The sequence below is a fragment of the Puma concolor genome, chromosome D1 (genome assembly GCF_028749965.1).
Source record: "Puma concolor isolate L17-30 chromosome D1, mPumCon1.1.hap2, whole genome shotgun sequence".
Classification (NCBI taxonomy): domain Eukaryota; kingdom Metazoa; phylum Chordata; class Mammalia; order Carnivora; family Felidae; genus Puma; species Puma concolor.
In genome coordinates, this window is record NC_141676.1 from 39,614,514 (window position 1) to 39,628,370 (window position 13,857).

Sequence of the window (13,857 nt, forward strand, 5' to 3'; positions counted from 1 at the left end):
TAAGGAACTACTGAAGTAATCAGAGATGTTTAACCTGAAGAAAGAAAGGATGGAACACCTTGAAAGCTGCCTGCAAATACTTGAGAGGCTATTTCATGGGAAGAGGATTTACACTTACTCTGTGGTCACAGGTGCCTCTACCTGCATGAATCTTTCCTGAGTGCCAACTATAAGTGCCAGGCATTGACATCATGCTGGGTAATGATTTATAACAGAAAACAACACAAGCGGAGACATGGACTGATCTATGATAGACTAGCAGACAAAGTTAAACGAAACAAAGAGAAATATATCATTTCAATTACTGGTAAGAACTCTGAAGGACTAAACACCAGGCAGTAGTGGTTGATAATAAAACAGGGGACCTCATAGGGAAGAGAGTAGGAGAAGGCCTCATTAAGGAAGTGACATTTAAGAATGAGAGCCAGGTACAGAAAGTGCAGGGACAAGGAGGTCTTCTAGGCCTCTTGCAAGGAGGAATGGTGTGGGTCAGGGAAAATCTTGGTGTGCTCATGGAACCAAAAGGTGGCCAATGTGACTGGAGTGATTTAGGTGGGAGCAATAGAAGGGCATTGCATTAACCCAAAATTTGTGTTCCTTTAAACTATTTCTGAGAAAGTAGCCTAAAAACAATATGAGCCGACTCATGATACAATGTTATCTCCATCACTGTAGGTGACCAACCACAGGACTGGACTAAAGGTTTGTTGGACAATTAAGGATTCCCTTAAAGAATGTTCTCTATGGAAAGGTATATATACTAAGAATTTAAAAACCATGGGCAAGGAGGCATGCACAAAAACGCACACTGAAAAATCTGAACCAAGCCAAGTCTCCATCAAGAGACAAACGGATGAGTGCATTGAGATGTTCTGGATCAGTTCAAACTAATGAACAAGATCTATATGTCCTCAAAAGAATAATTGTGAGTGAAATAAGTTCCAGAAAGATCCATACTGTATGATGCCATTTATATCATTTTTAAGCCACACAAACCATTCACTGAATGTTTACTGTATGCCCAATAATGAATCCACTTACTTAATCCAGAGAACAATCCAGGAGACAGATGCTTTATTATCCCCATATCACACATGGGAAAAAACATGAGGCAAAGAGAAGTTAAAGAACTTGCCCAACATTATATAGCTAGTAACAGTGAGAGCTAGGATTTCAATCTGAGCAGTCTGGCTCCTAAGACTATACATTTAGCCACTATACATATTCCCTCCTTATTATATTTCTCATATGTGAACACATATAAATGTGGTAACACACACACACACACACACACACACACACACACACACACACGGACTGAGTACTCATCAACCATGTTAGTGACGGCTGGTAGAAAGGTTGAAAGAAGAAGGCACTGAGAGGGGAACACAGAGATTTCAAATTATTCTGAGATTTTTTTTTTTTTTAATTTTTTTTTCAACGTTTTTTTTTTTTATTTATTTTTGGGACAGAGAGAGACAGAGCATGAACGGGGGAGGGGCAGAGAGAGAGGGAGACACAGAATCGGAAACAGGCTCCAGGCTCCGAGCCATCAGCCCAGAGCCCGACGCGGGGCTCGAACTCACGGACCGCGAGATCGTGACCTGGCTGAAGTCGGACGCTTAACCGGCTGCGCCACCCAGGCGCCCCTATTCTGAGATTTTTTAAGGTTCTAAGCAAATAGACAAAATCTTAACATCTGATTCTGGGGGACAGTGACAGCATCGTTGCTTCTTTTATCCTTTGTGCTTGTACGTGGTTTTCTTTTGTTTGGCAGAGTAACTCCTAGTCAAGTTAAAATACTGTTATGACCTTAAAGACCCAAGGCCCAGAGTAGTTACGTAATATACCAGCAGTCAAGTGAGGGAACCATGCTAGAACCTGCATCCCCAGGCACGGGGTCCTATGCCTACTGTGCAACCCTGTGCTGTCAGGCAGCTCATGTGCCGTATTTTTTTACCAGGATGTAAGCATGAGGGCTGAACCAGCCTAGCTTATCAGCACATCTTGGCTCCACTTCATGCACTGGCTACATCCATGAAAAGTTGTATTTAAATAAAATATTTGCATATCAAATCATATTTTTCCACTGATTTACATTCTAATTTTAGAGATGTGTTCCCACAGAAAGGAATTTAGTCCCAGTATGTTAAAACAAATCCCAATTAAGAATCACAGCATGCATCAGACAGCATTGCTGTCAATGCTGATCTAATTCTCCCACAAGGGTCTCTCAAGAAAACCCTGGTCAAGGGACACATGGGTGGCTCAGTCGGTTAAGCGTCCGACTTCAGCGCAGGTCGTGATCTCACAGCTTGTGGGTTCAAGCCCTGCGTCAGGCTCTGTGCTGACAGCTCAGAGCCTGGAGCCTCTTCAGATTCTGTGTCTTTTTCTCTCTCTCTCTCTCCCCCTCCCATGCTCACACTCTGTCTCTCAAAAATAAATAAACATTTAAAAAAAATTTTTTTAAAGAAAACCTGGTCAAAAGGCCACAGAGACTACATTTTAAATGGATACACATTTAAGTGTAGCCCCATTGGTTAGTGCTGACTTTTGCAAGTTCTCTTTGGGCTGCCAAACGGATCACCAGGTATTCATCTGCAGGTATTCAGCAGGCCCCTCCCAGTGAAAGAATCATAAAATTCTATTAAATGGAATTCACCAACTGACAAAACCACCATCTGTCCTAGTGGATTGAAAACACCTGCCAAAGAGATTTTGGCAGATGTCCTTTGCTTTCTCTTAAGAGAAGCTGTGTCTTTATCACATTACATTTACTTATCCACTCCAACTCTGATGTATTAGGGAAAGAAAACCTGGAGGTGGAGCGGGGCTGAGACACAGACTCTGCAGGTATAGACTCCTGAACTCAAATCCCCTGTCTGTCCCTACAGATAATGTGAGTTACTAGAACTCTCTAGGTCTTATTTCTTCATCTGTTCGAAGGATATGAAAATAGTACAAAAGTAATAGGGTTGATGGAAGGATTAAAAGACAAACTTTAGGGGTTGAGATAATAAAAAAAAAAAAATCCAGTTCAGATAACTGATCCATCCTCGTTACAAAGTAAATAGATAATTGCAAATACTCTTTGGGAGAAAATAACACAGAAATATCTCCTGCATTTAAAAACATAAATTGTTTAAAGTTATCTGAACTTAAATAAATGAAGTTATCTGAAATTACTCTATACTTACTTGCTTATTGTCTGTTTCCCCTCAAGAGCCAGACTTTGTCTAATTTGCTTACCGTTATATTCCTTATACTTGAAAGAGTGCCTAGCACATAGTAGGTATCTGCTAAATACTTAATGACAAAGTGTATACTTGCTGAACTCTTAATAATAATATGGATTAACATTTAAATTTGTTATTGCTAACGATGAATTTATGTTATCTAAATTTACCCTTAAAATATTTTGTATCATAGACATTACCATTATTACCCAATGTCCAGAGAGAAAACACATCCCAAGAGGTAAAGTAATTTGCCCAAGGTCAATATGTTAGTTTGGAAGTGGTGCATATACATAGCAGTTTCTAAAAGCATTACTATCTTTTTACATTCTCTGCTGTCTCTCTCCTTCTCCGCTCTCCTTAATGTACTATTTGATGGGAGAAGGAACATGACTGAGAAAACAGATTTAAGTGCAGATGTTTACAAGTGTGAAGATTTAAGAAATTATTTATTTTCTGATATACATTTAGTCACACAGCCACTGAATGATTTTCCCAAATATGCCAGTGCAGGTGTTAATTTGCCTAGAGAGGAACCTGAAAAACCCTCTCCATTCCCACAGCTTGCTTGAGTTTTATTTTGGCAAGAGCAAAAATACCTATATTTGAGAGATGCTGATATGTGAACTGAATCACTCCACTAATTGATTAAATGCAGAGTTATACTAAATCGCTCCACTCCAAGTGAGGTTGCCTTGTAAATGCTCCCAGAGGTAATTAGTGACTAGGCGCATCCAATCAACAGAAAAAACAATTCAGACTTGGGCAATAGTGGGTGGCAGGAAAGGCGGACGATCAGCATTAAACAAACCCTTTGGGTAACTCCATCTTCCTCAGAGTTTCCGAGCATTAAGAGCTATAACTCAAGCTTCAAGTACCTTTTTGTGAAAATGAGTGCCCATGAGCAGTGCGCCTATGAACACAAACTGCATATATTTAATTCCTGTCCATTTTTCAAGGTCTGCTTGAGATGCCATCTCCTCCAGGGAGCATTCCCCAGGTCATCCAGTGAGAAGTTTCTCTTCAACGTACTCGGGACTTTTTCTATAACCCACGACAATCCAGCTCTCTTCTCCTCTCCATTCGAGTGTCCAAGGGCATTCTGTGTTTGCCCTTCTCGGCTATAACCTCACTGGGGTCAAGATCTTTGCCTTTGTGTCTGTGTCTCCCACAACATCTAGCACAAATCCTAGAATGCCTCCATCTTCTGGAAGTACCCCACATTAGCCTCTGTTCTATCTCGTCACAGAAAACATGCTACTTGAAAGATACTTTTTTCTTTAGAAACTCTTCTAAGATAGAACTCCTGTAAGGTAGCATTTTACTGGCAGAAGAAAAAAAAACCAACACATTGAAGAATCTTCACCCATGCATATTCTAATTCATTTTTATAAATGAGACACCAATGGACAGACACATCCTCCCCACCAGGTAACACCAAGGTACAGTCAAGTCAGGGAGAAGTAGAGTTCCAAACCCTCAGGCCTTCTCTGAGTCCCATTCAAGGCAAAGCAGAGGTATTCCAAAATGACTTTGACACTCTAAAGCTAGTATTTAGGGTGTTTTTCAGCTTAGAAAAGATCCATGCCAGTCTTACACATAGCCATTCATTCTCTCTGCCTCCAACCCCAATTCCTAATATAATTGGTTTCAAGTAAGAAGTGGATAAAAATCGTACTTATTCAATTGTCTGCACTACACAAAGAAGGCAGTGACAAAGACAACCGTAAAAGGCTAGCTAGCCCCCAAATAATCCTATCAGGCTTTGGAGCCAGTATTATAGAAGCGTTTCCAGTTAAGCAAGCTTCCTACTTAAATTCATCAATATTATTATCACGCTAGCAAATGAAATGAAGGTTTTCACTCCCTCAATATACATCAACTCAGAGCTAGACTTAGAATGGTGAAATAGGAGGAGGAATAAAAATAAATGCAGGAAAGAATGATCAGTTTGTTTTTTACACTTTACGCATTTCAAAGTACCTTCTTATAGTTTGTCATTTAATTCTTACACTCAGTCTGTGTACTCTTCCCATTTCCGGATGAGGAATCTGACCCTTGAGAACATTAAGTGACATATCCACTAGTACCCCTAAGTGCTCCCTCAAGGTACTTTCACTTACTCATTGACAAAATGGGGCAATAAAAGTACTTACCTTATGTGGTTGCAGTGAGGATGATATAAACTATTACATATAAAGTTCTGAGCCCTAATCTTCTGCCCCTTCCCCAATCTTCTGCTTTTCCCACTATCCCAATATACCTCTGCACGTTAAAATCTGACGCTAACAACGCACAAGACAGATGATATACATAGGAGAAGGCAGCCACAGTCATATTCTATTATTTAAAAATGTATGAACTCACATCTAATGAGAGTTCACCATGTACCAACTACAGGTGTGGCTCTTTATATGTATTAATTTATTTCATCCTCACTACAACCATATATACCATATATATAATATAGTAATACATATTACATATATATAATATATATAATATATTATATATATAATAATACATAATACATACATATTACATATATATAATATACATGTAAATACAATGTATATATATATGATCCCATTTTATCAATGAGTAAATGGAAGTACTCTAAGGCAGTGAGCTTAAGTAGCTTGCCAGTTACTATCATGTATTCATATTGAAAGACAGAATTTTGAGGGCACCTGAGTGGCTCAGTCGGTTAAGCATCCAGCTCTTGATTTTGGCTCAGGTCATGCTCATGATCCGTGGGATGAAACCCTGAGTCGGGCTCTGCAGTGACAGTGCAGAGCCCAACGTGGAATTCTCTCTCTCTCTCTCCTTCTCTCTCTCTGCCCCTCCCCCACTTGTGCTGCACTCTTGCTCTCACTCTCTTTCTCTCTTAAAAATAAACATTTTTTTTAAATATAAGAATTAGGGGCACCTGGATGGCTCAGTCGGTTAAGCATGCAACTTCAGCTCAGGTCATGATCTCACGGTTCGTGGGTTCAAGCCCCGCGTCAGGCTCTGTGCTGACAGCTCAGAGCCTGGACCCTGTTTCAGATCCTATGTCTCCCTCTATCTCTGTGCCTCCCCCGCTCAGACTCTGTCTCTCTCTGTCTCAAAAATAAATAAACATTAAATATATATATATATATATATATATATATATATATATATATATGAATTAAAAAAAAGTAAGACAGGATTTTGTAACATGCCCATATTAAATGTGGTGTGGTGAAACAGTAAGAGCTCAGAGCCTGTCTCGACCTTCACAGTCCAATATCGTAAACCCCAGCCACATACAGCAATTGAGCACTTGAAATATGGCTAGCGCGGTTGAAGAAATACATTTTGAATTTGAATTTGAATTAATCTGAATTTAAATTTAAAATGAATATTCAATGAAATAGCAGCTTTCCAGACATTGGTTGTCAGTCAGTGAAGGGCAGTGATCCTTGAGAAATGGAAAACAATAGAGATGAGTGCTACCATTACCCAAGCTTATTGCTCCAAGAGAGTCCCCATGCTGTGTCGGAGGGAGGAGGAACTCAGGAAGAGCCCAGCAACTTCCCTGAGTTGAGGCGAGGAAGTTGAGAGTTTGGGGAGACCAAGGCACTTAGATTTCACAGGACAATATACAAGAGAAGGGATGACAGCAGACAGAAAAAATATGGATCTCTCTTAAGATCAGTACTCAGTGGATTGCATACATGTGATAAAACTACCAAAAAACACAGAACCAGAGCCCAAAAGGTAACAGTGCTCAACATACACACAGGACTGAGAACACTGCCTATTCCCACCACTTGAGCCAAAAAACTCACGATTTATAGGGAATTGGGTAGAGTACACACAAGGACTTGCTTCAGTGATGGGAAATAATTAGCTCTACTCTACCTATTAGCACTAGCACTGCTCTTGGCCATCTAAATGTAGGATCCAAAATGTAGGATCCTTAAATGTAGGATCCAAAAAGATCAAATTGTTTCCCAGTAACTTATCTGTGTCCTAGAAAAATACCATGAATATTTATAAGAATACAAAAATAGCCAGCACCAAAAAGGTAAATAACAATGTCTGGCATTCAATCAAAAATTACCAGCCATGTAAGGAAGTAGTAATGAGAAGAAGAATTAACCAATCAAAATTAACCCAGCACTGATATAAATATTAGAATTAGCTGTCACAGAAATATAAAACAGTTATTGTAACTGTGTTCCATCTATTCACAGAGTTAAACAGAGGCATGAAATATTTTTTAAAGAGTCAAAACTGAACTTACAGAGATGAAACTATAGTATATGAGATTTTAAAAAGCACCAAATTATAATAATAAAACAAACTACAGAATAAAAGCTCAGTGACCTTGAAAGTGCAGCAATAGAAACTATTGAAAATAATAGAAAAGAGAATTATGATTTTTTGAAATGAACAGAATATCAGTAAACTGGCACCACTAAGCAGCCCAACATACATGTAACTTGGAGTCCCTAAGAGAAACAGGGACAGAAAAAATACTTGAAGATATAATGGCCAAATTTTTTCCAAATTTTTTGATGAAGTGCAAGAGATCTCACACAGAAAAAAAAGATGAAAAACACCACACCAAGATACATCATAGTCAAACTGCTCAAAATCCATGATAAAGAGAAAGTCTTAAAATCATGAGAAAGAAAATTACCTACAGAGGAACAAAGATAGAATGATACATATTTCTTGTTGGAAACAATGCAAGTGGTAAGACAGTGAACCAACATCTTTAAAGTACTGAAAGAAAAAAACTGTCAACACAGTATTCTACACCCAGCAAAAATATTTTCAAAAAATAAAAACAAAACACTTCTTCAGACATGCAAAATCCAAAAGAATTCATCACCAGCAGACTGGCACAATAGGAAGTGTTAAAGGAAAGCCTTCAGACAGGATGAAAATGATACCAGATGGAAATGAAAAACACAGGAAAGAGTAACTACATGGGTAAATATGTGATTGATTTTCTTATCATCTAAATCTGTTCAGGCACTTGGGTGGCTGAGTCAGTTAAGGATCCAACTCTTGATCTTAGCTCAGGTCGTGATCTCACAGTTCCTGAGTTCAAGCCCCGCATCAAGCTTGGGATTCTCTCTCTGCCCTTTCCCCACTCTCTCTCTGTCTCTAAGAAATAAATAAATAAATATTTTTTTAAAAGATAATTGACTGATTAAATAAAAACAATAATAATGATGGGGCTCCTGGGTGGCTCAGTCGGTTGAGCATCCGACTTTGGCTCAGGTCATGATCTCGCGGTCCGTGGGTTCAAGCCCCGCATCACGCTCTGCGCTGACATTTCAGAGCCTGGAGCCTGCTTCAGATTCTGTGTCTCCCTCTCTCTGCCCCTTCCCCACTCGTGCTCTATCTCTCTCTCTCTCTGTCAAAAATAAATAAACATTAAAAAACTTAAAATAATAATAATAATAATAAAATAATGTCGTATGAGGAAGTAAAATGTGTGACCAAACAATGGCCAGGAAGAAAAAAGCAAATGATTGAAATGTTCTTATACATAAGGTTGCATACTCTCACTTGAAGGTAGACTGTAATAACCTAATGTTGTATACTATAAACTCTAAAGCAAAACTAAAATAAAAAAGAGTTATAATTAATAAGCCAACAACAGAAATTAAATGGTACCATTAAACAAAAAACTTCAGTTAATCCAAAGGAAGCCAAAAAATCGAAAAAATGGAACAAAGAATAGAGGGAACAAGTAGAAAACAAATAGAAAAAAGATGTATTTAAATATAAACATGTTGGGGCGTCTGGTGGCTCAGTCGTTTGGGCATCCAACTTCGACTCAGGTCATGATCTTACTGTTCATGGGATGAAGCCCCACTTTGGGCTCTGTGCTGACAGCTCAGAGCCTGGAGCCTATTTCGGATTCTGTGTCTCCCTCTCTCTCTGCCCCTCCCCCACTTGTGTTCTCTCTCTCTCTCTGTCTCTCTCTCTCTCTGTCTCTCTTTCTCTCTCACAAAAATAAATGTTAAAAAAATTTATACACACACACATATATATATTTAAATCTGTCAACAATGACATGAATAGTCTACGAATAGTCTACATACCTTGATAAAAATATAGATATTGTTTTACTGGTTGCAAAGGAAAAAGGAAAAAATAAAGCAAAGACCCAACTACACTGCCTATTAAAAAAGCACTGAACATGCCACACCACATTTAAATCTCAAAATAACTATGATCAGTGAAAGAATCCAGACCCAAGATCATATTGTATGATTCTATATATGTAAATTCCTAAAAAACGCCAGCTATTCTATAGTGACAGAAATATCAGGAGTTGCCTGGGGATGAGGGCAGAGAAGTGCAGGAAGGAGGGATTACCAAAGGGAAAAAGAGGAAGCTTTTGGGGTGATAGGTATGCTCATTGTCTTGATTGTGGTGATGGTTTCATGGGTATATTCATATGTCAAAACTACCAAATTGTACACTTTGAATATGTACACTTTATTATTACAGAATATGTCAAGTGTACTTCAGTAAAGCTGTTTAATTTTTAATATCTGACACTTACATGAGTATGTATGGAACAGCTTGGCAAATCTACTTTTCAATTTTAAATTTTATTAAATCTAAATATAGACGAATTATTTCAGATGAAAATTTAGCATCTAAATCAAGGTATATTATAAGTATGAAATACAAAACAGATTTTGGAGACTTTGTAAAAACTTACAAAATATCTTAATAAATTTTTGTATTGGCCATAGGTTGAAATAATATTTTTAGTATGCTAGGTTAAATAAAATGTAGAATTAAAATTAATATTAGTCATTTCTTTTTACTCAACATGACTACCACAAAAATTAAAATTACAAATAGGCCTCATCTTGCGTTGCTATTAGACAGGGCTGCCCAACAGTGTTAACCATCCTGTGGTTGACAAAATGAGGCGCCCCCCTCCCCCAGCAAAGACGTCCACCTCCTAATCTTGTGAAATTGTAAATACGTTACCTTACATAGCAAAAAAAGACCTTGTGGGTGTGATTACATTATGAATCTTGAGATGAAAAGATTACCCTGGATTGTCTGAGTGAGCCCAATATAATTATAAGGGTCTCTATAAGGGAGGAAAAAGAGGCAGAAGAGTTAACATCAGAGAAAACAATACGGCAACAGAAAGAGAGAAAGAGGGAAATGGGACAACAGAGCAGAATTTGCAATGACACTGCCATGATGCAAGGAATGTGGCAGCCTCTGGAAGCTAGAAAAGACAATAAATCAAAGACCCCAGAAGGAACACAGCTCTCCCAACACCTTGATTTTAGCCCTCCTGAAGCCCATTTTGGGCTTCTGACCTCCAGAACTATAAGATAATAAATCTCTTTAAGCCACTAAATCTGTGGCCATCTGTTACAGCAACAATGAGAAACTAATACAGACTGTGGCGCCTGAAAGTGGGATGCTACTGTAACAGATAATTAAAAACGTAGAGGTGCCTCTGGCATTGAATAATGAGCAGAGGCTCAAAGAATTTTGAGAAGCATGAGAGAAAAAGCCTAGACCGCTAACAGACTGTTCGCAGAAATATGGATGTTAAAGACCCCACGGGTGAGGACTCAGAATGAGGTAAAGAGCATGGTACAGAAAACCTGTATCATCTTAGGGAACACTTAAATCGTGGTGAACAGACCATTAGTAGAAACACGGACGTTAAAAATACTGCTGGTGGGGTTCCTGGGTGGCTGCGTCAGTTAAGTGCCCCACTCTTGATTTTGGCTCAGGTCATGATCTCACGGATCATGGGATCCAGCCCTGTGTCGGGCTCTGGGCTAACAGCATGAAGCCTCCTTGAGATTCTCTATCTCCCTCTCTCTCCGCCTCTCCCCTGCTCACGCGCTCTCTCTTTCTCTCAAAATAAACAAATAAACTTTTTTTTAAATACTGCTGGTAAGGGCAAAAAAGGAAATGGAAATGGGAAGACACAGGATCCTTGTTACATAGTAGCAGAAAGCTTAGCTGAATTGTGTCCTGTAGTAATGCGGAAAGCAAAACTTCCAAAAGATGAACCTGGACATTCAGATGAGATTTCCAAGCAAAGTATTGCAGTTACAGACTGGTTTCTCCTTGCTGCTTATAGTAAAAGACAACAGGAAAGGGAGATGGAGGGATGAGCTGACAAGCAGAAGAAACGAGGGCCCGAGGAATAGGAGAATTCTCAGCCTATTTGGACTGCAAAAGATGATAAAATTAGGAGATTCCCTGTCAGGAAATTCTGCTCTGGGAGAAAAGCTACAGGCATAGCTGAACAACTTTCTGCTAATGCCTCTGATGATCAAAAGTTCAGAAGATACAATCACAGGAGGGCTCTTTGAGGAGATCGGGTATGTGACTCATGGCTCCCCTCAGTCATCTCGGCATAGGCCAAGAACAGAGAGGGGTGTATCTAAGATAGATCTGTGGGGGCGCCTCTTGTCCGATGCACCGGAGGCCCTAAATGTTCCTGAGAAGGTTATACCAGCAGAAACACTGCCAACTTGGACTGAAGAAAACTGACAGGATGAAACGAGAAAAGGCTGACAGACTTCCAAAATACTACAGGCAGGAAACAGGCTGCTAAAACTACTCAGCCACACACCCATGCTACTCTGCCTGGAAAAGGAAGAATAACTCAAAGGAATGAGTGACAAGCCCAGAAGGCAGAGCCAAGGACCACATGGGATTATTCCCTGGCCCTGCTAGATTTCAAAATCTCTTGGGACTCGTGGCCCCTCTCCTTTCTATTTCTTTCCTTTGGACAGGACTGTCTATAACGGGCACCCTACACCTACACAACCACTGTATTTGGGAAACAAATTACCTGTTTCCTACTTTTCAGAGATCCACATATGGAGAAGAGTTTTGTCCCCAAATGTATGATACTCAGAGACACAGTCATACCTGATGTAGATTATTTAGATCATCAGCTGACAAGATTGGATAAGATTCTGGACTTTGAGCAGATGCCATAATAGGTTATGACTTTGGGAGATACTGGGATGAGGTGAATGTATCTTGCATGTGGGACAGAAATTAACCTTTAGAGGCTATAGGGCAGACTGTGTGATAAGCAAAATAATGGCCCACCAAAGATGTCCGTGTCCTAACTGCCAGAACCCACAAACATGTTACCTTACATGGCAAAAGGGATTTTAGCATGTGATTCAATTACGGATCTTGAGGTAAAGAGATTACTCTGGAATACCCAGGTAGGCCCAATATAACCACAAGGGTTCTTAAGGGAAAGTCCTCCTCAGTCAACCTCCCATAATGAAGTTACTCTTCCCCCAGAAGTGAAAATCCCTCCCCATGGCTGGAGTCTGCTAGATGTCCCAGAGGTAGATGGCCAAAGCAAAGAGTACACATATTAACAGATTTCTTGCCTAGGAAGACCACACTTGTGGAATAAATAAGTAAGTAAATGAACAGTGAGTAAAGTAGGCAATAAGGCTTTTACAGAGCATATTGGGCAGAGGACATTTTAATTCAAAATGTGTATTTGTCACCTACTACACGCCATGCATGGTACTTGGTTCTAGAGATGTAGGGGTACCTAAACAGACACGACTTCTGCCTTCATGAAGCATGGCCTCTCAACAGTAATTGAGCAGACCGACCTTGTACAATGCAAAAAGAAAAGTCATCCCATCTTGTATACTCTTAACCATACCCACCTTAGGGACTTCACCAATTCTTTACTAAGAGTAAATGGAAACTAACATGTCCATAGGCTTTTTATATATCATCACATAATGTCTGTAGGTTTATTACATGTCATTAACAAGGCTTAAGTTATCTCTGCAGTAAATATGTCAATCTCATCCCTTAATACTGGTCCAGTCATTCTAAAACGATCCTTTTGCTATCTTCACAAAAGGCCGAGTTAAAAGAACCCTGCCAGGAATTTTCACAGAGGAACACCGAAGCTGCCGATCACATCTAATCAGGTCACTCCCCTACAGCAAGCTCCGCAAAGGCCCCCACAGCACTGAGAGTAAAGTAACAGACCACGAACCCGGCACCCCAAGCAGGGGTAATAATTACAACAGCTAACAAGTTTACACGGCCTCCCACCTATCAGAATGGATACTGGCCATAAATCATCAGCGTACCTAAACCCCTGGATATCAGATCTGCCTACGGGGTCCAGCATAACCCAGCCCCTGCCTGCCTCTCCAGCCACTGACCACTCTGTCCAATACTAGCCACCCTTCTATTGGTTTCTGCCTTAAGACCTTCATACATACTATTTTTCCCTGACCAGAATGCTCTGAACCCCCACCCCTTCCTACACCGGGCTTTCTATTCATTTTTCAAGTCTCTGCTGACACATCAATTTTCAGGGTAACCTTTACCTGACCACCACCATTTCTCCCTGTACTACTCTTTGGCAGGCTATACATCCCCTTCACAGTAAGTACAGCAATTGTCATTCAATGATTCCTTGGGTAATGACCGTTTCTCTCATTACATTTTAGAACAGGGGCTGCACCTATCTTATTTACTCTTACTGGTACCTGGTAACCCTATTATTAGCATGTTGCCTGGTCCAGAGCAGGAGCTCCAGACTAACAGCTAGTACTTATTAAGGATCCAC

At 39.8% G+C, this 13,857-nt stretch overlaps 1 protein-coding gene across 2 annotated transcripts in view; it reads right to left on the bottom strand.

Moving 5' to 3' along the window:
* NELL1 (neural EGFL like 1) overlaps window positions 1-13,857 on the bottom strand; it is an 877,378-nt gene that overhangs the window by 854,206 nt on the left and 9,315 nt on the right. The window lies entirely within an intron of this gene.